This window comes from Stenella coeruleoalba, assembly GCF_951394435.1.
Source record: "Stenella coeruleoalba genome assembly, chromosome: 8".
NCBI classification, from domain to species: Eukaryota; Metazoa; Chordata; class Mammalia; order Artiodactyla; family Delphinidae; genus Stenella; species Stenella coeruleoalba.
Genome location: NC_137154.1, coordinates 83,898,065 through 83,923,962, shown reverse-complemented (window position 1 = coordinate 83,923,962; position 25,898 = coordinate 83,898,065). Strand labels below are relative to the sequence as shown.

The following is a 25,898-nucleotide window of genomic DNA, read 5'->3' as shown; positions in this document are numbered from 1 at the left end:
GAAGGCTTGGCATGTGCCCCAACCTGACAGAAAAGTCAATTAAATAAGCTGCAAGTTGAATTTACAACTGTTTCCGACTAAACATTTTTGGCTCTCATTCCATTTACCATCAGTGGCACGATTTCAAGTGAAGTTTGTGCAAAAAGACTCACTCTCCATTCAACAATGTGCACAGAAGAAGGGAATTCCAAGAGTCTATTTGCTACCTTCTTGGTAGGCTTCAAGATCAGAGTGCCCTCCCTTCCAGCAGCCAAAACGGCCTCTTTGTCCAAGTCCATCACACCCCTGCCCAGATCCCTGAAGTCAGTCAGTGTCACGTGCATTTGGCATGCTAGGTTTATTTATTTAAATACGTGAAGCTCCTCCTGCAGGTGCCCCAGGATTGTTCCCCCATTAGTGTGGGGGTGCCCAGTTTCATGTTGAGCAACAGAGTGCGATCTGTTGCACCTTGCCCAGGTCCATCAGCAGCTGCTTGATGCAATGCTTGAGCTGCGGAAGGCTGGCCAGAGGCTCCGGGGGCTCCAGCTCCCCAGTGTAGTCCAGCCAGCTCTCCAACACGTCCAGCTCCTTCTCAATGGAGTCCATCCTATGCATAACTTCGTCCTGAAGAGACTCCACATGCGTCAGCAGGTTAAACTGCCACTGGTGCTGGGAGCTCAGCAACCCCTCTCTGCCTCTGTCCAGCAGCTTCCGAGCGGGGTCTTCCTCAGGTAGGACCTTTCTGGAGCTGGGTTTGGGGTCACTGTCCCCTCTGCTCCTGTCTTTTTCTAGAGGCCAGCGCAGGCGCGGAGAGTGGGAATCGTCACCATTCTCGTGGAGGGGGTTGACTGCATCGTCAAGGGCAGAGCACCTGGTCTCCACCACCAGCTTCTGTTCCACAGCAGGGTAGTAGGTGCGGGGCTTCTGCAAGGGCAGGGGCAGAGGCTTCTCCACCGCCTCGTTCAAAGTTCTATAGCTTGGGGCTTCCTCCCTGCTCTTGGCTTCAGTGACATGGATGTGTTTGGAATGAGATCTCCCCTCCGCCAGATGCTGTTTCCAAGGCTGACACCACAGCTGCAGATCAGGATGTTCCCGGCTTCTTCTTCTTCAGACTCCTTGGTACCGGATGATGTGTTTTGCAAAGGATCAGTAGTAACCGTATTAACCAAATCTGATACAACCAAGTCAGGATCTAGGATCTCGTGGGTCCCATTAGTGGACAGCCTGGAGGACCGTCTCCTTGATAGGTCTTTATCAGTGTTTTCCGAGTAGTTTTTTTACTTTTCCTGGGATGAATTTTTGTCAAGCCGAGGACGTTTTAATGGGACTTCACTTCTTTTTGATATCTTCCGTCTTCTCAATTCCAATGTTATTGGTTGCAAAGTTTGAGAGTTTGAATCCACAGCAGTAGGAGCTATGGAAGGGAGTCTGCCTCGCTTTCTTTTTGGCTCTCCCAAGTTTTCTTGTGGACTCTTCACAATATCATTTTCAGGTTTCTTATCCACTTGAGCATCTCCAGAATACTCTCTGTCATTTTCTGAAATGTTCTCCTTATCTTCCTTCTTGTTCTTGAGAAGGCTCCTCTGACACCTTCCCCTTTTCAGAACAGATTAACTTTCCTTCTTTATCAGGTTGTTTGGGTCTCTTGTCTGTCTTTAAGGCTTTGTCCTCTTTGTCTTTCTTCACATTGGCTGTGGCTTTTCTCTGCTCTTTAAACTTCTGTCTTTTATCAGGAGATGATGAAAGACTTTTTATGTTCTGTTTCTTTAGGCCTAGCATTACCCACAATATTCTGATCTTTCGAAAAAGCTTTGACATGAATATGTTTGACAGTCTGAACTACTCCATCATAAAATTTCACAGTGTAGGTACCTGTGCTCTACAGTATATCCTTGTAGCTTTTTCTTCTATGAGTTTGACTTGATTTTCCCCATATTAAGTGAGATCAGTCACCATTTTAATAAAAATTGTCCATCCTTGTTAACAGCAGTGATTTTGGCTGGGTAAAAACGACAATCAGACCAGCAAGCAAGGGACCTGCTCATTTATTTGAAATTCAGATGATCTTTCCTCTTCATGTAAGCCTGCTTTCCTCAGCTGTATTTTCTCTAAAGGGCGTAAATAAGGACTTTCCCAGCAGAACCATTCATCAGAATGATGGTTCCAACGCTTGAAATGGATGAGTACTTTTCCTTCTTCATAATCAATATCTTCTATGTGAGCTGGATACCAGTTTTTTAATTGGTCCCAGGCTTCCAACTGGCCTCCCACTTCAAAGCTGATTCCTCGTCTGTTAGGTGGATGCTTTGTCATTTTCAGTCATCAATGGAGGCTGCCTTTATTCTACTCACAGCCCCGCTCCGGCTGCTCCGCTCCGGGTCCAACCGACTGAAGGACTCTGCGTGCTGCACACCACGTGACCCTGGGGACGCGGCCAGGCAATCCCCCGCCCCACCCCCCACATGCACCATCGACTGCACCGAGTGACGCAGCGCCTCAGTTGCCCCGCCCTCGGCCCCGCCCCACCCGCGCATGTATCTTTTTGAATTATAGTTTTGTCTGGGTATATGCCCAGGAGTGGAATTGCTGGATCGTATGGCAACTTTATTTTTAGTTTCTTGAGGAACCTCTATACTAATTTCCATAGTGGCTGCACCAATTTACATTGCCACCAACAGTGTAAGAAGGTTCCCTTTTCTCCACACTCTCTCCTGCATTTCTTATTTGTAGACTTTTTAATGATGGCCATTCTGACTGGTGTGAGGTGGTACCTCATTGTTGCTTTGATTTACATTTCTCTAATAATTAGTGATGGTGAGTGTCTTTTCATGCAGTGCAGCCAATATAAAAGAGCCTGTAGGATCAACTTATGTAAATAATCAGACCAAGTTTATTGAAGTCAGGAATATTTTTCAAACAAATTAGTCTTTTTTTTTTTTTTTTTTTTTTGCGATATGCGGGCCTCCCACCGCCGCGGCCTCTCCCATTGCGGAGCACAGGCTCCGGACGCACAGGCCCAGCGGCCATAGCCCATGGGCCCAGCCGCTCCACGGCACGCGGGATCTTCCCGGACCGGGGCACGAACCCGCGTCCCCCGCATCCCAACCACTGCGCCACCAGGGAAACCCCTAAAGATTTTAACAAATGTACTTTCATTTACTTATTTATTTATTTATGGCTGTGTTGGGTCTTCGTTGCTGCACGCGTGTTTTCCCTAGTTGCGGCGAGCGAGGGCTACTATTTGTAGTGCACGGGCTTCTCATAGTGGTGGCTTCTGTTGTTGCAGAGCATGGGCTCTAGGCACGGGGGCTTCAGTAGTTGTGGCGCATGGGCTCAGTAGTTGTGGCTCGTGGGCTCTAGAGATCATAGGCTCAGTAGTTGTGGTGCACGGGCTTAGTTGCTCTGCGGTACGTGGGATCTTCCCAGACCAGGGCTTGAACCTACGTCCTCTGCATTGGCAGGTGGATTCTTAACCACTGTGCCATCAGGGAAGTCCACAAATTAGTCTTAATTTGGCCATATTTGGTAGAAATTAGGGTATTTTAGAGATAAAAAAGTGAACGTTTCAGTGGACATTAAGTTCTACTGTTGCTGTCTTTGAGGTTTCTTGTATTTACTGCCTAAGACTCACTTCCCAGTTGGCTCCTTGTTACTACGTTACATTGTTGTAAAGTTTAATTGAATTATTAAAAGGATAGTCTAAGTTTGTTTCTAAAGCTTATCACAGCAATCTATCTTTGGATGAATATCAGATGCCTCATGACCTGCAGATAGGAGATTATGCAAACTGGAAAACATATCAGATAAAGAACTCTGTACAGACATTGGAAGGAGCCATATCAGGTCTCCTTTCCTGAACTGCAGCTCCTTTTTCTGACACCCAACTTCCACTAACTAAGACCAACACTACCAGACCAGGACGTCTGAAATAGACAGCTGACACAAGATCCCAGATCAGGCCTGTACACTAATTACTTTGATAATTGCTCACACTTTTGCTTATGAACCAAATGTATTTCTTCCTTGGAAGAAATCATAGGTGAGTTTCAAAAATCAATCCAGTTGCTGGGTTTGTGGCCAATTGCCTACATCCAGCACCCTGTGTTCCCAGGTAGTCTCCCATACAGGTACTAATCAGGCACGATTCTGTTTGGCCTCCAAGATCAGATGAGATGGGCCACATACAGTACTCCTGGGTTACTGGTTACTTGTGGATTTCTCTTCTTCAAGGCTCTAATTGGATTGCCCTTACAGATTTTATTTTAGAAGAAAGAAACTCTAGTACTCTGTAAGATACTGCTGCCACCAGTATCACTAAGTGAGACCCTCTTACCTGGCCAGTTAATGGCACATGTTCTGAACCTGGCCATAAATACTCCTTTTCACTAGATGTTAAATATTGGATGGCTCTTAACAGGACCCAGGACTTATGGAACAAATTTTGGCCTTGGCTCTCCCCAGGTTGGTTAGGAAGATGAACAATTGGTTCCCCTTGGTCTCAAGGTCACCTAGGGGTAGGCCTCCAATCTGACTTTAATGCAAGTGCACTGGGTTTGATCAGTTTTCCAATGCTATGATCATTTGGCCATGATATATTTTTCCTTCACTTGGAAGAGAAGATATTATTACTCACATAGAAGCTTTAACAAAATGTACTCAGCCAGCTTTGAATGATAGTAATCAAGTTATCAGCTTGCTCAGTTTGGAAGTTTCCATGATGAAAAAGTGATCCTACAGAATCACATGGCCTTTGATATTCTATTTCCCAAGGGGAAACTTGTGCTATAATCCATGCTGAATGTTGGGTTTTATACCTGATATATCTTCTGATGTAACTCATCTTATGCCACATATGAAGAATCAATTTCCACTCTAAATGATCCTCTTCCCAGTTTAGGTGAAATACTAGAAAATTGGTTTGGTTTAGGAGGATCTTGGCTTAAACCTTTATTAGTGACATTGTTACTCTTATTGGCAATTTTGATTATTGTTTATGTAACTTATAAAGTCATAGATTCTTGCCTTACACACTGTATATCACCTACTCCTCCCAAGACAATATCTAAACAACTTGAAACTATTGATCACATCTGTAGTACTCTATACATCAGTGAACATGCACAATGCACATGCAAGGTAAAATTAGCATAAGTCCTATTGGACAACTTGGAATTGACTGCTAGTCCTTGCCAAACATCTTATTGGTACAATCCCCTGAAAGAAAAGAAAGCACTGGGCTATTAAGACCTGACAGTGAGGAACATGATGGACGCAGGGCAGGTAATCAACCATCGTGGCATCAAGGGACCAAATATTTGGTCTCTTACTGCTTTCTTTCAAAAGATTAATGATCAAAAGGGGGAAATTGATGAAATAAAATCCATATTTTATGGCAAGACAAGAAAATTTAAACATATTTTCTCTGGCCATTTGGGCCTCTGCCCTCCCCTTTAGTGTGTATTGTGCATCTGCATTAACTAGACCTCCTTAGGAGATAATATGCCTTCTTAATCTTGTAAAAGGTCATGATGATCCACTATTTGATAACTCCTTAGGATATAACCTTCATTTTCAATCTTGTAAGAGGGTCATGATGACCCACTATTCACCTTGTATGTGCTGATCTGGATTGTGTAAACTGTCAGTATGTCATTTGACATATAACTGTTTGTCTCAAAAACATATGTAACTGTGCTTTGACCTCTAAGGGTAGAACAGTCCTCAGAGCTTTCTGAAAGACTGTCTCCTGGATTATAGTCCTCTAGTTGGCTTGAATAAAATTTCCCATTTCTTTCTTAGAGTGACTATTGATTAATTTTTGTCAACACGGATTACTAGAATCTGTTTTTACCCACAGAACATTTTTGACTCCAAATATGTGGATTTTCCACATTAACAATCAATTCTCCCACTCTCCAGACACCATCTGGGTGTTCTGTAGCTCAATTCAACACTGACACTAACTATATGGAGTGAGCACAGACTTCACAGGTTAAGGGATCAGTCCCACAAGAAACTTTCCACTTCAGAGGCCAATTGCAAGTCTGGGCCTCGCATACTTCTGCATAGTCAGCTACAAAGTCAGGGGATTCCCATGACCCCTCCTTAGGTGTGATAGTTTACCAGAAGGGCTCATAGGACTCAGGAAAATAGTTTATTTACTATTATCAATTTATTATAAAGTATATATTATATGTATTATAAAGGATATAATAAATAAAATTTATTAGAAAAGGATAAAGGATTATCAACAACAGCCAAGTGGAGGAGATGCATAGGGCAAGATGTGGGAGGTGGGTGGGTGGGCACAGAGCTTCCATTCTCTGTCTGGGTGCACCACCCTCCCAGCACTCCTTGTTTTCACCAAACTGGAAACTCTGTGAACCTCACTGTTTAGTGTTTTTATGAAGGTTCCATTATGTAGGCATGGTTGATTCATTCACTGGCCATTCATGATTAACGAAACTTCCAGCTTCTTTCTCCTCCCCAGAGGTCAGGGGTGGGGCTTCAAGTTCCAACTGTCTAGCCACATGGCTGGTTTCTCTGGCAACAAGACTGTATCTTCTGAGAGTCATCACATTAGCATAAACTCAGATATGGTTGAAAGGGGCTTATTATGAATGACAAAAATGTTCCTCTTACCCCTATCACTCAGGAAATTCCAAGCCTTTTAGGAACTCTGTGACAGGAACTGGGGATGAAGAACAAATATGTATTTATTATTATATCACAATAACACAGAGGTATTATTAAGATGCTATGAACATTTTTGTATATGTCATTGATGGAAATATGTATTAATTTTCTCATGGGTATACACTTGTCAGTGGGATATTAGGGTCATGTGGTATGCATATGTTCAGCTTTAGCTGGTATACAGTTTTCTAAAGTGGTCATACTTATTTATATTACCACCAGGAGTGTATGAGAGTTCTAGTAGTTATATAGCCTCATCAATATTTGGCATTGTCATTTTAAGAATTTAGAAGTTCTGTTGGGTGTATAGTGGTGAAACTGTGCAACTCAGATTGGGACTTGAATGCACACACTTGGACTCGAACCCAGCCAAAACCCAGATTGGTACATGAACCCACGGTCTTTTTTTTTTTTTTTTTTTTAACATCTTTATTGGGGTATAATTGCTTTACAATGGTGTGTTAGTTTCTGCTTTATAACAAAGTGAATCAGTTATACATAAACATATGTTCCCATATCTCTTCCCTCTTGCGTCTCCCTCCCTCCCACCCTCCCTATCCCACCCCTCCAGGCTGTCACAAAGCACCAAGCCAACATCTCTGTGCCATGCGGCTGCTTCCAACTAGCTATCTACCTTACTACGTTTGTTAGTGTGTATATGTCCATGACTCTCTCTCGCCCTGTCACAGCTCACCCTTCCCCCTCCCCATAACCTCAAGTCCGTTCTCTAGGAGGTCTGCGTCTTTATTCCTGCCTTACCCCACCCACGGTCTTTTAATTGAGATCACACACCTGGTCTCAGAACATAATGAAGCTCAGGTTCTTGATGTCTCATTGCAGAAAGAATTCAGTGAGAGACAGAGTGGTAAGTAAGAAGTGGATTTATTTAGAGAGAAACACTCTCCACAGACAGAATGTGGGCCATCTCAGAAGGCAAGAGGTTCCGAAATATGGGGTGGTTAATTTTTATTGGCTAGGTAATTTCATAGGCTAATGAGCATGAGGATTATTCCAAGTATTTTGGGGAAAGGGTGAGATTTCCAGGAACTGAGTCACAGCCCACTTTTTGATCTTTGATGGTCGGCTTTGGAACTGTCATGGCACTGGTGGGTGTGACACTTCTTAGCTTATGCTAATATATTACAATGAAGCATATAATTAAGCTCAAGGTCCACTGAAAGTCAAATCTTTGCCATCTTGGACCTAGTTGGTTCTAACCAGTTTTTGTCCTGTCCTATGGCTATGTCATTCTTTTAAAGGTTGTGCCCTGCCCCCTTCCTTTCTGTGTCATTGGAATGTCATTGCATTTCCTTGATGACTAGTAATGGTGAGTATCTTATAGTTATTGGCCATTTGGATATCTTATTTTGTGAAGTGCCTGTAAAAATATTTTGCCCACTTTTTATTTGGTTTGTCTTTTTCTTCTTGATTTGTAGGAATTTTTTTTATGTATTGTGGATTTGAGTCTTTTGTCAGATATGTATTATAAATATCTTCTCCCAGTCTGTCGCTACTTTTTTTTCTTAAATTATTTTAATGATTCAAAACTTTTATATTATAGATTAAATAAATGCAGAATTACATTTCAGGCATGTTGTCAGTTAGACTGTGAATGACCCTCCAAACTAAACAAATAAAACATGAAGAATACGAAGTCATTTAAAATCCATTGCTAACTGATTTGTTAGGTAGCTAGTCAGACATGAATGGGTCTCCACCCCATCCTGGATGGGGTCATCTTTCCCTCCCCCACCTAATTATACAGGTAATTAGAGAATGCCCAGAGATCTTCCCTCTTCTAGTCAAGGACCACCACTAAGTTTCCAGTCTTATCAGGACCAAGCAAAATAAAACCACCCCCACAGGTTGGCACAGGTGCACCAAGACCTAAAACGTGACTCAAAGTAACCCGGGGTTCATTATGCTGTATTTGGAATAAATTGGCATTGCATTTTTTGCCTCCCCCTCTCCCCCATGGGTTTTTCTTGGGTGCTTATGGATATGTGCCTGCACACTAGGAGAAAACTTATATAACCTAAAGCTGTCAATCGACTTCTCAGTCAAATGACACAGGACACAGTGAGGGACCACCACTCTAAACAACCCAACCCTACACCCATTGCGGGGCTGCTTCTGGTTTCCAGACAGCTCACTCTCATTTCTTTCTTGGGAGTGTACTTTTGCTTTGCTTAATAAAACTCTTGCTACTTAAAGCACTATTCACAATAGCCAAAATGTGGAAACAACCTAAATGTCCACCGACAGATGAATGGATAATGAAGATGTATATATATATATATATATATATACAGTGGAATACTACTCAGTCATAAAAAAGAGTGAAATAATGCCATTTGCAGCAACATGGATGTGCCTAGAGATTATCATACTAAGGGAAGTAAGTGAGAAAGACAAATACCATATGATATCACTTATATGTAGAATCTAAATTATGGCACAAATAAACCTATCTACAAAACAGACTCACAGACATAGAGAACAGACTTGTGGTTGCCAAGGGGGAGAGGGGTGGGGGAGGGAAATACTGGGAGTTTGGGATTAGCACATGAAAATTTATATAGGATAGATAAACAACAAGGTCCTACTGTATAGCACAGGGAACTATATTCAATATCCTGTGATAAACCATAATGGAAAAGAATATTAAAAGAAGAATGCCTATAGGTGTATAACTGAGTCACTTTGCTGTAAAGCAGAGATTGACACAACACTGTAAATCAACTATATTTCAATTAAATTTTTTAAAAATCCATTGCTGAGCTAGTAGGAAAGTAGCAACTCTGCAGAGAACTCCAAATGAAGTGAACTCAGATATCCTGTGAACTAATAATGTGCTAAAGCCAGTTTTTGCCCTGAAGGTTTCTGCTAACTCTTAAAGAATGTGAGCCTCTGCTTTGAAGACTTCTTTGTGCTACTTCTTTAAGTGTAAAAGTTAAAGTTCAGGGCATGCTTAAGGTGAGGGTCTCTGAAAGGAAAATCAAAATGGAGTCAGTATTGCTAAGAGTGTCTCTAAAATGGAACCAGGAAGCCATTAAGGAAGTGGACTTATGCACTGCTCATCTCAGTTTGGATGGAATCTGACATTTTGACCTGATGAAGTCATCCAGAGCACCTGCCAGAAACTCAAGATACTTATTGGACCCTTACACTAATATAACTTGTAATAGTTTACCTATTTATCAGACCCCTACTCTAAAACAGCTCCTGAGTTCTTAAGGACAAATATTTTCTAGCTTGCATCAGAGTCAATCACAGTTCTTGTCAGGCAACTTTTAACAACGCTGTTGCTTTTTATCTTTTTTTTTTTTTTTTTTTTTGACTATGCGGGTTTGTGGGATTTCCGTTTCCCGACCAGGGTTCTATCACATGCCCCCTGCAGTGGAAGCTCAGAGCCCTAACCACTGGACCACCAGGGAATTCCCATGGCTTTTTATCTTTTTAAGCTTCTCTTTCTCTTCCTTGGAGCAGTAATTCAGGGTTACCTGAATTTGTGTCTCTCAAATTGCAATTCTTCTTTATTTTAAAATATTTATTTATTTATTTGGTTGCTCTGGGTCTTAGTTGTGGCACATGGGCTCCTTAGCTGTGACATGTGAACTCTTAGTTGTGGCATGCATCTGGGCAGATCTAGTTCCCCGCGCAGAGATTGAACCTGGGACCCCTGCATTGGGAGCACAATGTCTTAACTACTGCACCACCTGGGAAGTCCTTCAAATTGCAATTCTTTTTTTTGTTTGTTTGGTTTTATTCTGGGGATTTTTTTTTTATTCAACAGAAAGTCACAAAAATTATAATCATCCTCATCAGTTCACTCAGTCCCATGTAATTCATTTTTTTTCATCTTGATCTTTTGTTAGCACTTTTATGAATTCATCAGTTTTCCATTAGAGTTCTGAAAATGGTTACTCATTCAGTTCAGCAGTATAGTCAGTTACCAGAAATCTGTACTTGTCAGAGTCTTTTCCATGCAAATTGCAATTCTTAAGACCCCAAATAACTCTTTTTTTTAAAGATTTTTTTGATGTGGACCATTTTTAAAGTCTTTATTGAATTTGTTACAATATTGTTTATGTTTTAGTTTTTTTGGCCACAAGGCATGTGGGATCTTAGCTCTCTGACCAGGGATCAAACCCACACCCCTTGCATTGGTAGGCAAAGTCTTCACCACTGGACTGCCAGGGAAGTCACTAAACTCTTCTTATTTTTGTTGACAGGACCCAGTCATAAACCTTCTGAGTAAAGCTGGAGGCTCAGAGATCTATATTTGAAGTGTAAATGTGAATAAAAAAATAAATCTCATTATGCAGAAGAGATCAGCAAAGAGAGTTGCCTGTTTGAAACTTGGTGGAGATGAAAAATAGCATTCAAAGATTCATAACACAAGCTAGCCAATATGAGTTTTGCAATTTGAATTCATGCTACCTGTGTGTGACTCAAAAAACCTCCAGTGTGGAATTTAATTTAAAATGGTCCTAGTCTGGTAGCTCCCCCAGGTAGAAGTAACTCATCTTCGAGGGAATTCAGCTCTAATCTAGATATCAAAATATTCACAGATAGGGACTTCCCTGGTGGTGCAGTGGATAAGACTCCGTGCTCCCAATGCAGGGAGGCTGGGTTTGATATCTGGTCAGGGAACTAGATCTCACATGCATGCCGCAACTAAGAGTTCACATGTCACAACTAAGGAGCCGGCTAGTCACAACTAAGGAGCCCACCTGCTGCAACTAAGAGCCAGTGCAACCAAATAAATAAATATTTTTAAAAATTCACAGATAATATTCTGAAGACTAGAACAGTTTAAAAGAAATCAGGCACCATTAATGAGAAATAATAGAAGCAATGAACAGCAGGCATTCACCTATAAAATTCCAGCTTTGGGGATTTTAAGGCAGAATGTAAAATAACTTTATTTAATGTGTTTTTAAAAAATGAGGGAAGCTTGAATATATGAGGAGGAAACAAATCGATTTGCATAATAACCTCTAGAAATAATTGATATGAAAATCTCAAAATTGGTTTAAACCACAATCACATGCAATTAAAAAGAGAATTAACATTCTTGAGGATAGATTTGAAGTAATTATCCAGAATAACTTCAGAGACAAGGATATGGAAAATATGAAAGAAATGAAGAGATTTGGAGGAGAGAATAAGAAAGTCTGATCTACATTTAGAAGGAGTTTCTGAAGAAGATAATAAATAGGGAAAGGGCAATATCCAAAGAGATAATGCAGAAAAAAATTAATTATTAAAAAGTATTTTCAGGTCCAGGAAGCCCAACAAAGCCAAACAAATCCCAAGCAAAATAATCTACATCTAGATACATCATAATGAAATGCACAACCCCAGGGAAAAAGAAAAGGTAGTAAAAAGTAACAAGAAAAAAATCAGATCACCTACAAAGAAAAGGTAAATTAGATGGTTGGCTGGCTCTCAATTGCAACAGTGAAGACAGGAAAATATATTCAAAGTGGTGAGAGAAAATATTAGTCAATTAAACTTCCATACCCATCAAAACTATCTTCAAAACAAAGAGGGTAAAATAAAGTTATTTTCAGACAAGCAATAATAGAGAGATTTTACCATCAAAGCCACCCTCTAAAGGAAGTTCTAAAGATATAACTCAAGTAGAAAGAAAATAAATTCTTTTTTTTTTTTTTTTTTTCTGCGGTACGCGGGCCTCTCACTGTTGTGGCCTCTCCCGCTGCGGAGCACAGGCTCCGGACGCGCAGGCTCAGCGGCCATGGCCCATGGGCCCAGCCGCTCCGCGGCATGTGGAATCCTCCCAGACCAGGGCACGAGCCTGCATCCCCCGCATCGGCAGGCGGACTCTCAACCACTGTGCCACCAGGGAAGCCCAAGAAAATAAATTCTTGATGGAAGATCTGGCCACATAATTTTGGTGTCTCAGTGAAGGATTCTGAAAATGCAGAGCTCCTTGTTAAAAAATTAAGGATTTCAAGATGGTAACAGCAGAACATGAAATCAAGCATGGGGCCCTTCTGAGCAGTGGGCCCTATGTGACTGCACATGTCACAGACCCATAAATATGATGCTAATCAATAAGTCTGTGAAACAATAATAAATTTATCTACTTGTGAGGGAGAAAAAGCAAGCTAGAATTAAATTACTAGACAATATCATAAAAATTGGAGGAGTTATTAGAGTACTCTAATTTTCTTGTATTGTTTGGGAAGAGGATAAAAACTGATTAATTTTAAACTTTGTTAACTTTGCATGTTAGAATAGCTAGGACAACCATAAAAGAATAAGTGTAGAGTATATAACTTCCAAATAAGTAAAGGAGAAAAAACATAGCCAATCCAAAAGAAGGCAAGAAAGAGGAAAAAAAAGTGTCTCATGACACTTTGAGACAAGTTGAAACCACATAATAATTTGGTCTGAATAAATCCAAATATTCTGGTAATCACTCTATATGTAAATAGACTAAATTCCAATGAAATGACAAAGATTGTCAGATTGAAAGACAAAACAAAATCCAGCTATATGTTATTTCAAGAGATGTATAAACGTCATTATTATGCAGACATATTGAAAAGCAAAAAATGGAAAAAAAATGCCAGGCCAATACTAACCAAAAGGAAGCTGGAGAGACTATATTAGTATCAGCAAAAACTGACTTTAATATAAAAAGTTATTACTATAGATAAAGAGTACCATGTCATAATGATAAAATATTTAACTCACTAGAGATATATAACAATTTAAAATTACTACGTACCTGGTAACAAAAATTAAAAACATCCAAAGTAAAGATTGGCAAATCTACAAGGAGAAACTGATAAAGCTCCCATTATAGAGGGATTGTTTAACGCACTGGTTCAAATTTTAGTATACATACATCAGAAACCATGGAAGCCTTGTTAGAACACAGATTGCTGGGCCCACCTCTAGAGCTCCTGATTCAGTAGGCTGAGGGTAAAGTTTGAGAATTTCCACTTCTAAAAAGTTATCAAGTGCTACTGATGTTTCTGGTTTAGGAACCACATTTTGAAAGTCACTGGTTTAACAAATGTTTCAATAATTGATAGATCAAACAGACAAAAAATCAGTAGGAGATGCAATATTTGAAGAGCACCATTAATGTTTGGTCTAATAGACATTAGAATATTAGAGAATACACATTATTTTAAACACACGTGAAATATTTATGAAAACTGACTATGTAGTAGGTCTTAAAGCTAGTCTTGGCAAATTTCAAAGTTTTGGTAACCTATAGGCTACATAATCATTAATTAAGCAATTAAATTAAGACTCAATTACAGAAAAATAACTTAAAAATAGCTTATTATGCTTGGAAATCAAGGAATGTTTTAACTCATAGAAGAAATAGAAGAAATCATAATGGAAGCTGGAAAACACTTAGAATTGAACGATAGCAAAAATATCATCAACTTGTGAGATTCAGCTCAAAATTAATGGGCTTAGCATACAACTTAAGAAGTCAGGGATATAGAAGAATAAACCCAAAAAATGTAGAAGGAAAAAACAATATAGATTGGAACAAAAGTTAATGAAATAGAAAATAAATATAAAACAGGGAGGCTTTAAAAACATTTCCCTGAGGAAGGAACCCCTGAGCTGAGTTTTGAAGTATAAGAAGGCACTAGCTAGCCTAAGCAGATATCGAGGGTTATTCTAGACAAAGGGAAAGCATGTGCAAAGGCATAGCCATGCAAAACGGCATGGCATGTTTCATGAACTTCAAGTAACCTGGTATGGCTAAAGGAATGGGTGCTGAGAATCAGTGCAGGAGAGTGAAGAAAGAAAAAGGTTGTGAGAGGGGAATTGAGATTAATACATTAAAATTTGTAGAAGATATGTATGAAGAGATTTAAAAAACTTTCTGGAGGGGGGTACCTGAATGCTCTATGGTTTAACCTCTTTGTTGAGCTCTAACATGATTATCAAGGCACTTATGGGGCTGTTCCTACTAGAAGGGCAAGACTCGCTTTGTGGGCAGGGGAACACTAAGTTAAATAAACAAGACAATTTTAGCTAATTTCTGAATTAGTTTGCTTGGTTTGCCATAACAAGGTACCACACTAGGTGGCTTAAATAACAGAAATTTATTTTTTCACAGTTCTGGAGGCTGGAAGTACAAATTCAAGGTGTCAGCAGGGTTGGTTTCTTCTGAAGCCTTCTCCTTGGCTTGCAGATGGTCATCTTCTCCCTGTATCCTCACCTTTTCTTCCTTCTTAAAAGGTCACCAGTCATATTGGATTAGGGCCTACCCTAATTACTTTGTTTTATTATCTTTGAAAGATCTTATCTCCAAATATAGTCACATTCTGAGGTACTAAGCATTAGGACTTCCACCATATGAATTTTGGTGGGACACAATTCAGCCCCAAACACTCTCCACTCTGCCCACCCCCAAATTCATGTCCTCACATGCAAAATATATTTGCCCTATCCCACCAGCTTCAAAAGTCTTAACCCATTCCAGCATCAACTCTAAGTCCAAAAATCTCATCTAGATATTATCTTAATAATGTATGGGTGAGATTTGGGGTATGACTCATCCTGAGGCAAAATTCCTCTCTAGTTGTGAACCTGTAAAACTGAACAAGTGTAGAGAGGGTGGGAGGGAGACGCAAGAGGGAGGAGATATGGGGATGTATGTATATGTATAGCTGATTCACTTTGTTTTACAGCAGAAGCTAACACACCATTGCAAAGCAATTATACTCCAATAAAGATGTTAAAAAAAAAAACCAAACTGAACAAGTGGTGGGCAGGCATAGGACAGACATTCTCCATTCCAAAAGGAATAAACTGGAGAGAAAAAAGGCATCACAAGTAAGTCCCAGCAAATCAAAAACTAGCAGGGGAAAATTTCATTATACTTTAAGGCTTGAGAATAATCCTCTTTGGCTTGATGCTTTGTTCTTTAGGCCAGCCAGGGTGGCCCTGCCTTCCTGGTTTACCAGGGTGATGGCCCTGCCTTCTTGGTCCTGTTTGACTTTAACATATAAATTTGGAGGGAACACAATTCAGCCCATAAAAAATTTCTATGGTAAAAATATAATCAATCAATTTGATAGAGAGAGACTGGGAGACAATGGATTAATTTATGTCAGGGAAGTCTTGTCTGAATATGTGACATTGGACCTGAGACTATGCTGAGATTATGCTCCAATAATCTGGAGGCAGATTTTTCCAGGCAGAGGAAATAAGACAGGCTTGGAATTTGAGAAATAGAAAGAAGAGTACCATGTGCAAGTTGAAGAGACAGGCAGGAGTATTGTAAACCAGAGTGAGGAGGCTAAACTTTATTCTAAATATAACAGGCAGCATTGGAGGCTTGTAAGCAGGAGAGTGGCCTTATTTCATAGGCATTTTGGCATTAACTGTACAGAAGCAAGAATAGAATATGTAAGAAGATATGGGAGTCTACTGCAGTGGTCTAGACTAGAGATTTTAGTGGTTTGGCCTTCAGTGGTGGACATAGAGAAAATTTAGTGAATTTAAGATATATTTTGGAAATGGAAAAAGACTGGCTATTGGATTGAATGGGGAGGATAAGAGAAAAGGAGGATTCTTAGCTTGAGAACTGATTGAGGTTCTCTATACTGGGATGGGAGTGAATGGGAAAAGAGTAGGAAATGGGGAAACAAAGAGTTTTGTTTGGGCCACTTTTGAGATGCCTTTAAGATTTCCTCATGGAAATGTCAAGTAAGCAGTTAGATATATGAATCTGGAGCTCTGGGGACACCAGTATTGGAGTTAAAAATTTGGGAGTTGTCAGCCTATGGATGGTATTTAAAACCATGTAACTAAACAATAAGGTATAGTTATGGTTAATTACATACTTTAAATTTCTTCAGATGATTTTTTGGTTCCCTTATTTAAAAAAATTTTTTTTTGGTTCAACCCCACGTCTGTTTCCTTTTCACCGATGCTTAACTAATTATTTCAGAGGTTGGACTATCTCAGGAAAAAAGATTCAGACAATAGTAGTGGCAATAGTATATATTTAGTAGACCCTACAAACAAGATCTTTTACTTAAAAATTTTTTTTTTAATATTTTGGCCTTGCTGTGCGGCCTGTGGGATCTTAGTTCCCTGACCAGGGATCGAACCTGGGCCCCCTGCATTGGAAGCATGGAATTTTAACCACTGGACCACCAGTGAAGTCCCAAGATCTTTTAAAATAAGGGTTTTCTCCCAGCTTTACAGAGATATAATTAACAAAGAAGTTTGTATGAGTAAAGCATACAATGCGATGATTTGATATATGTATATATTGTGAAACGACTGCCACATTAAGGTTAGTTAACACATCCATCACCTCACATAGTTACCATTTTTTGTGGGTGGTGAGAACATTTAAGATCTACTCTCTTAGCAGATTTTAAGTTTACAATAAAGTATTGGTAACTTGTCACCTTGCTGTACATTATATCCCCAGAACTTATTCATCTTATAACTGAAAGTTTGTACTCTTTGACCAACATCTCCCCATTTCCCCCAGCACCTGGTAACAACCATTCTACTCTGTTTCTATGAGTTAGTTCAACTTTTTTAGATTCCACATAGTGGAATTATTTTAAGACCATGCAAAGTTTGTCTTTCTCTGTCTGACTTACTTCAGTTATCATAATGCCCTTGAATTTCATTCATGTTGTTGCAAATGGCAGTATTTCTTTTTATGGCTGAATAATATTCCATTGTATTAAAATAAGGCTTTTAAAATATGGGCTTTGAGATGAACTTAAATACAGATTACACTTGGAAAGTTCCCATTTACTTTTCATAAAAATGACTTCAGGAATTAGGGGGATCAAGATGGCATAGTAGGAGGTCATGGAGCTCACCTCCCCCCTACAAACACAGCAAAAATACATCTACATGTGTAACAATTCTCATGGAAAACTAACTGGAAAAACTGACAGAACTCCTATACAACAAAAGCTGCAGGAAAGATTGCCACATAATTGGATAGGATGAAAAAAAGGCATCAGGTTGGACCTAAGCCCCTGGGAGGGATCTGTAAGGAAGAGAAGGTCCACACAGGGGGACCCTCATTCTGGGAAGTGAGCAGGTCAACCCACAATCTGAGCATCCCAGTCCTAGGGTCTTGCCTGCAAGGCCTCTTGCCTGCTGGGAAATCTGCTGAGACAGACAGAAGGGCTGGAGAAGCCTGGTTTTTATTTGTGAGGAGTGCACACATGCTGGCTTGTTAACAATCAGGGCAGAAAGAGCATTGCATTGGCAGCTGCTGCTTCGCTGCACTTATCAATTCCAAGGCACAACACTCTGGCCCTGCTCACTCCACACCACAGCCTGGCAAAAGATCTGGGCAAAGATTTTGTCTAGCTATGTGGAGACATATTAGGGCACCTGAGGTGTGATCCAGGTGAACCTTGGAGCCCATTGTCAGCATGTGCACAAGGTGGGGAGGGGCTGCCCTGAACATCTTCAGTGTATGCACAGGGCAGTACCACAAGAGGGCACAGTGGCTAAGCTCTGCATCTTGGGCAGACAAGCCATGGGCAGGAGTACTCAATGGTTTGTTTTCCAGTGAGGGCACTTAGGCCCTGCCCACTCCATACCACAGCTTACAATAGATCTGGAGCAGACAAGTCCTGGGAGAAGTCTGCCGCAGAGGCAGCCCAGATCTCGGGGCAGCAGAGCCACCTTAATTCCTGCAGTCTCAATGCCCTGAACCCCTGTGCCCTGTGTAGTCACAATGCTACTCCAAACCACAGCCTTGCACTAGATCTGGGATGAACACAAGAGAAAAAGAGATGCAACATTGGGCTGCTTCTGAGTGGAACCACAGATGCTACACAGGTGGCACATAGGTCCTCTGTGATCATATGGGCTTCACTTCCTTCAGCAATCACATCCTTTGTGGCAGGCCTTGCACTCAAGGGCAATGGAGCCTGATAGAACCTGAGCCTCAGGGCTTCTATTCCAAAAACTGGGGAGCAGAACTTGCCCCTGACAGGGCTGTGATAGCAACAGAGCACAGAGGAAGCCCTGCCTCATTCCTGCACAAGGTTTAAATCCCCTAACACCAACCACACCCATTCTGCACGGCATCCATAACAAAACCAGCCCTCACACAAAAAATACTGGACACACACAGTCTACATAGGGATGGCCCCACATAAAAACACCCCTTCAAGACCAGAGTAGATAACTGGTTCTCTTAAATTCAGAGACAGAAAAAGTTAAGTAAAATGAAAAGGCAGAGGAACTACTCCCAATTAAAAGAATAAGAGAAATCTCCTGAAAAAACAATGAATGAAACAGACCTCACCAGTCTACTAGACCCTGAGTTCAAAAATGAGGTAATAAAAATTCTAAATGAATTTAAAAGATTTTCAATGGAAATGCAGATCACTTTAACAAGGAATTAGAAACCAAAAAAATGAACCAATCAAAAACAGACAATTCAATTGTCATGATAAAAACCAATAGAGAAGCAATAAGTAGCAGACTAAATGACACTGGAGAACTAACAAGTGATCTGGAAGACAGAATAATGGAAATCACCCAATCCAAACAGTACACAGAAAGACAAATTAAAAAAAAAAAAAAGAAGAAAGTAACATACAAGATCTATGGGATAATATAAAGCACTCCAACCTACGCATAATAGGGGTTTCAGAAGGAAAAGAGAGAGAGAAGGGGATTGAAAATGTATTTGAAGAAATTATAGCTGAAAACTTCCCAAACTTAAAGAAGAAGGAAACAGATATCTAGGTATAGGAAGCACAGAGGGCCCCAAAACAGATGTACCTAAACAGACTCACACTAAGACATATCATGATTAAAATGTCAAAAGTTAAAGATAGAGAGGATTATAAAGGCAGCAAGAGAAAAACAAAGAGTCAGTTAAAAGGGAATCCCCATAAGGCTATCAGCTGATTCCTCTGCAGGAACTTTATAGGCCAGGAGGGAGTGGCATTATATATTTAAAGTCCTGAAAGAGAAAAACCTGCAACCTACGGTACTCTACCCAGCAAGATTATCATTTAGAATAGAAGGAGAAAGAAATAATTTCTCAGAGAAGCAAAAACTAAAAGAATTCAGCAATACTTAACCTACCCCAAAAGAAATATTGAAGGGTCTTCTCTAAATAGAAAAGAAGCAAGAGTCTACGGGAAAGGGGAAATCACAATAGGAAAGGCAAACATATAAAAGGTTGAAAATCACTTAAATAAGCCAGAACATAGATTAAAAAACAACTTTAAAAATTGTAAAATGACTTTTAACTACATTTAATAGTAAAAACATAAGCATGAAGGTTTAAAATAGGACATCAAAGTCACAAAATGTGGGAGAAAGGAGGATAAAAATGTAGATCATTTAGACTGTGTTTTAACTTGAATGACTATCAGTTTAAAGAAAATAGATATAGTTATGGGTCAACATACTTGAACTCCATGGTAAGCACAAATAGAAAACATACAATACATTCACAAAAAACAAAAAGGAAAGAACTCAAGCATACTACAAAAGAAAATCATCAAACCACAAAAGGAAAAACAAGGAGAACAACAAAAGAGAACTACAAAGACAACTGGAAAACAAGGATTAAAATGGCAATAAGTACATACCTATCAATAATTACTTTAAATGTCAATGGACTAAATGCTCCAATCAAAAGACACAGAGTGGCAGATTAGATAATAAAACAAGAAACTATGATATGCTGACTACAAGAGACTCACTTCAGGGTGAAAGACACAAACTAAAAGTAAGGGGATGGAAAAAGATATTTCATGCAAATGGAAATGGCAAGAGAGTGAGGGTAGCAATAAACATATCAGACAAAATAGACTTTAAAACCAAGGCCATAAAAAAGACAAAGAAGAGCATTATCTAACGATAAAGAGATCAATACAAGAAGAGGATATTACACTCATTAACATATATGCACCCAATATAGGAGCACCTAACTATACAAAGCAAATACTAACAGACATACAGGAAGAAATTGACCATAATACAATAATAGTAAGAGACATTAACACCTTACTGACATCAATGGAGAGATCATAAGGCAACAGAGATCCTAAATGGCACAATTGACCAGTTGGACTTAATTTATATCTACAAGATCCTACATCCAAAAAAAAACAAAAACAAAAATGAAAACAAAACCAAAATACAGATTCTTTTCAAGTATGCATGGAACCTTCTCTAGGATAGAGCACATACTAGGTCACAAAACAAATCTCAACAAATTTAAAAGGATAGAAATTATTTCAAGAATTTTCTCTGAACATAACTGTATGAAACTAGAAATTAACACAGAAAGAAAACTGGGAATAGAATAAACACATGGATAGTGAACAACATGCTACTACAAATGGGTCAATGACGAAATCAAAGAAGAAATCAGAAAATACCTTGAGACAAATGAAAATGAAAACACAACCTTATAAAATTTATGGGAGGCAACAAAAGCAATTCTAAGAGAGAAGTTCATAGTGATACAGGCCTTCCTGAAGAAACAAGGAAAATCTCAAATAAACAACCTAACTTACCACCTAAAAGAATTAGAAAAAGAAAAAACAAAAACCCAAAAGCCCATAGTCATCAGAAAGAAGGAAATAATAAAGATCAGAGAGAAAATAAATAAAATAGAAATTAAAAAGCAATAGAAAATATCAGTAAAAACAAGAACTGGTTATTTGAAAAGGTAAATGAAATCAACAAACCTCTAGCTAAGCTCACCAAGAAGAAAAGAGAGATGACCCCCCAAAAAAATAAAAACAAAATAAGAAATGAAAGAGGAGAAATAATAACTGATGCCACAGAAATACAAAAAATAATGAGGGAATACTATGAACAGTTATATGCCAACAAATAGGACTACCTACAAGAAATAGACAAATTTCTAGAAACATACGGCCTGCCAAAATTGAGTCAAGAAGAAACAGATAGTTTGAACAGACTGATCACTAGCAGTGAAATAGAGTCTGTAATAAAAAACTCCCTGCAAACAAAAGCCCAGGACGGGACAGCTTCACTGGGGAATTGTACCAAACGTAAAAAGAAAAACTTATACCTATCCTTCTTCAACAATTCCAAAAAATGGAAGAGGAGGGAACGCTCCCAAATTCATTCTGTGAAACCACTATCACCTTGATACCAAAACCACACAAAGACACTACAAAAAAATATAAATTACAGGTCAATATCCTTGATGAATACAGAATCCTTAACAAAATAGTAGCAAATCAAATCCAAAAATACTTAAAAAGATCATACACCATGATCAATTTGGATTCACTCCAGGGATGCAAGAATGGTTTGGCATAAGCAAATCAATCAATGTGATACACCACATTAGCAAAAGGAAAGACATAAACCACAAGATTATCTCAATAGATGCAAAAAAAAAAAAAAAGCATTGGGCAAAATTCAACATCCATTCATGATAAAAACTCTCACCAAAATGGGCATAGAGGGAACGTATCTCAACATAATAAAAGCCATTTATGGCAAACGCACAGCCAACATAATCCTCAATGGTGAAAAGCTGAAAGCCTTCCTGCTAAATTCAGGAACAAGACAAGGATGCCCAACTAACTACCTCTATTCAACATAGTATTAGAAGTCCTAGCCACAGCAGCCAGACAAGAAAAACAAATAAATAGTATACAGATTGGAAGGGAAGAGGTATAAATGTCACTATTTGAAGATGACATGATACTTCATATAGAGAACCCTAAAGTCTCCACACAAAAACTGTTAGAACTAATAAATAAATTCAGCAAGATAGTGGGATACTAGATTAATATACAGAACTCTGCTGCAATTCTTTACAACTAATAACAAAATATCAGAAAGAGAAAGTAAAAGAAAATAATCCTTTTTAGAATTGTGTCCAAAAACAAAAACAAAACAAAACAAAACCAAGGAATAAACTTAACCAAGGAGATGAAAGACCTATACACTGAAAACTATAAAACATTGATCATGGAAATTGAAGATGATTCAGAGGAATGGAAAGATATCCCATGCTCTTGGATTGGAAGAATTTACATTGTTAAAATGGCTATACTACTCAAAGCAATCTGCATATTTAATGCAATCCCTATCAAAATACCCAGGACAATTTTCACAGAACTGGAACAAATAATCCTAAAATTTATATGGAATCACAAAAGGGCCAGAATTGCCAAAGCAATCCTGAGGAAAAACAACAAAGTTGGAGGCATAACAGGTTCAGACTTCAGACTATATTACAAAGCTCCAGTAATCAAAACAGCATGATGTTGGGACTTCTCTGGTGGCACAGTGGTTAAAAATCCACCTGCTAATGCAGGGGACATGGGTTCAAGCCCTGGTCCAGGAAGGTTCCACATGCCATAGAGCAACTGAGCCCGCATGCCACAACTACTGGAGCCAGTGTGCCTAGAACTGTGCTCTGCAACAAGAGAAGCCACTACAATGAGAAGTCTGCACACCTTAATGAAGAGTAGCCCCCGCTCACATCAACTAGAGAAAGCCCACGCACAGCAATGAAGACCCAACACAGCCAAAAAAATAAATATATAAATAAATTAATTAATTTTTTTAAAAAACAGCATGGTATTGGCACAAAAATAGACATATAGATCAATAGAACAGAATATAGAGCCCAGAAATAAACCCATGCATCTGTGGTCAATTAATCTATGACAAAGGAGGCAAGAATATACAATAGAGAAAAGATAGCCTCTCCAACAAGTGGTGTTGGGAAGCTGGACAGCTACATGTAAATCAATGAAATTAGAACTCTCCCTCACACCATATACAAAAATAAACTCAAAATGGTTTAAAGACTTAAATATAAGACATGACACCATAAAACTTCTGGAAGAGAACATAGGCAAAACTTTCTCTGACATAATTGTAGCAATATTTTCTTAGATCAGTCTCCTAAGGCAAAACAAATAAAAGCAAAAATAAATGGGACCTAATCAAACTTAAAAGCTTTTCATAGCAAAGGAAATCAACAAGACAAAACAACCTACAGAATGGGAGAAAATATTTGCAAATGATGCGAATGATAAGGGGTTAATATCCAAAAATATGCAAACAGCTCATACATAACTCAATATCAAAAAACCCCAAACAACCCAATTAAAAAATGAGCAGGAGACCTAAATAGAAAAATTTCCAAAGACATACAGATGGCCAACAGGGACATGAAAAGATGCTCATTGTCACTAATTATTAGAGAAATGCAAATCAAAACCACAATGAGGTATCACCTCACACTGGTTAGAATGTCTATCATCACTAAGTCTACAAATAATAAATGCTGGAGAAGATTTGGAGAAAAGGGAATACTCCTACACTGTTGGTGGGAGTGTAAATTGGTGCAGCCACTATGGAAAACAATATGGAGTGTCCTTAAAAAACTAAAAATAGAGCTACCATATGATCCAGCAATTCCACTCCTGGGTATATATCTGGAAAAAATGAAAAGTCTAACTCAAAAAGATACATGCACCCCAATGTTCATAGCAGCACTATTTACAATAGCCAAGACATGGAAACAACCCAAGTGCCCATCAACAGTTGATTACTTTAAGAAGATGTGGTACACACACACACACACACACACACACACACACACACACACACTGGAATATTACTCAGCTGTAAAAAAGAATGAAATATTGCCATGTGCAGCAACATGGATGGATGGACTGATATACTCAGTGAAGTAAGCCAAACAGAGAAATACAAATACTACAAGATAACAGTTATATGTGGAATCTAAAAAATAATACAAATGAATCTAGGGAATTCCCTGGCGGTCCAGTGGTTAGGACTCCATGCTCCCACTGCAGGGGGCACAGGTTTGATCCCTAGTTGGGGAACTAAGATCCTGCAAGCCTCGTGGTGCAGCCAAAAAAGAAAAAAAAAAAAAAAAAAGAATCTGTATACAAAACAGAAACAGACTCATAGACATAGAAAACAAACTTATGGTTACCAAAGGGGAGATGGAGGGAGAGAAAGACAAATGAGGAGTACAGGATTAACAGATACAAACTACTATACATAAAATAGATAAGCATCAAGGATTTATTGTAGAGCACAGGGAACGATATTTGATATCTTGTTATAACCTGTATTGGAATATAATCTGAAAAAATATATAACCGAGTTGCTTTGCTGTACACCTGAAACTAACACAATATTGTAAATCCACTATATTTCAAATTTTTATAAATGACTTCAGTTTATCTTAAACATTGGTTCCAGTTTAAGGGAGTCTTAAATATTGATATCTGCTTTAGAATTTTTCTTCTTTTTGATCCTTTTCAATAAAAATGTTGAAGTTCATTACTATTATGGTATTTTTAGTATTCAAATATGCCTCTCAGGGACTTCCCTGGTGGTCCAGTGGCTAAGGATCTGCCTTCCAACGCAGGGATGCCGGTTCGATCCCTGGTTGGGGAACTAAGATCCCACATGCCACAGGGCAACCAATCCCGCGCACTGTAGAGCCCCCGCACCACAAGTAGAGAGAAGCCCGCACACTGCAACAAAAAGCCCATGTGCCACAACAAAAGATCCCGCATGGAATCTCTCCTGGTGGCGCAGTGGTTAAGAGTTCGCCTGCCAATGCTTTTTGAGAAGCATTTTCTGTTTAGAAAATACATATAACTTTGCGCATAACTTTAGAATCCACATTAGTGGTCGACTACGTTTCCTGGCCCCATTTTCCTGTGGGGGTAATATGTTGAGCCAAACATGACTTACTGAAAAATATCTAAATTGAATACTTTTCAAATTGCAAAAGTAGTATATGCCCATAGTAAAAACACAAAACAAAGATGTATAAAACAATTCTCCCTTATTCCCCTCCTCAACTCCCCCCCATTCCCACCACCCTCACAACTTAAACCTGTATCAATATCCTGGTGTGGGGCTTCCCTGGTGGCGCAGCGGTTGAGAGTCCGCCTGCCGAGGCAGGGGACACGGGTTTGTGCCCCGCTCCGGGAAGATCCTACATGCCGCGGAGCGGCTGGGCCCGTGAGCCATGGCCACTGAGCCTGCGCGTCCGGAGCCTGTGCTCCGCAACGGGAGAGGCCACAACAGTGAGAGGTCCGTGTACCGCAAAAAAAAAAAAAAAAAAAAAAAAAAAAAGCCTGGTGTGTATTCTTTCACACCCTTCTTTTGCTCATATAAACACAATTGAGCATAAAGATATGCAT

General features: G+C 39.3%; 1 pseudogene across 1 annotated transcript; it reads right to left on the bottom strand.

Annotated features, from left to right (window-relative positions):
• Nucleotides 1-414: 414 nt before the first annotated feature.
• LOC307190430 (PHD finger protein 20-like) lies at nt 415-2,316 on the bottom strand (annotated as a pseudogene). The gene is made up of 3 exons: nt 1,952-2,316; nt 1,104-1,851; nt 415-1,071 (listed from the first exon to the last, which is right to left on the bottom strand). The product of its transcript is annotated as a PHD finger protein 20-like (transcript).
• Nucleotides 2,317-25,898: the final 23,582 nt, after the last annotated feature.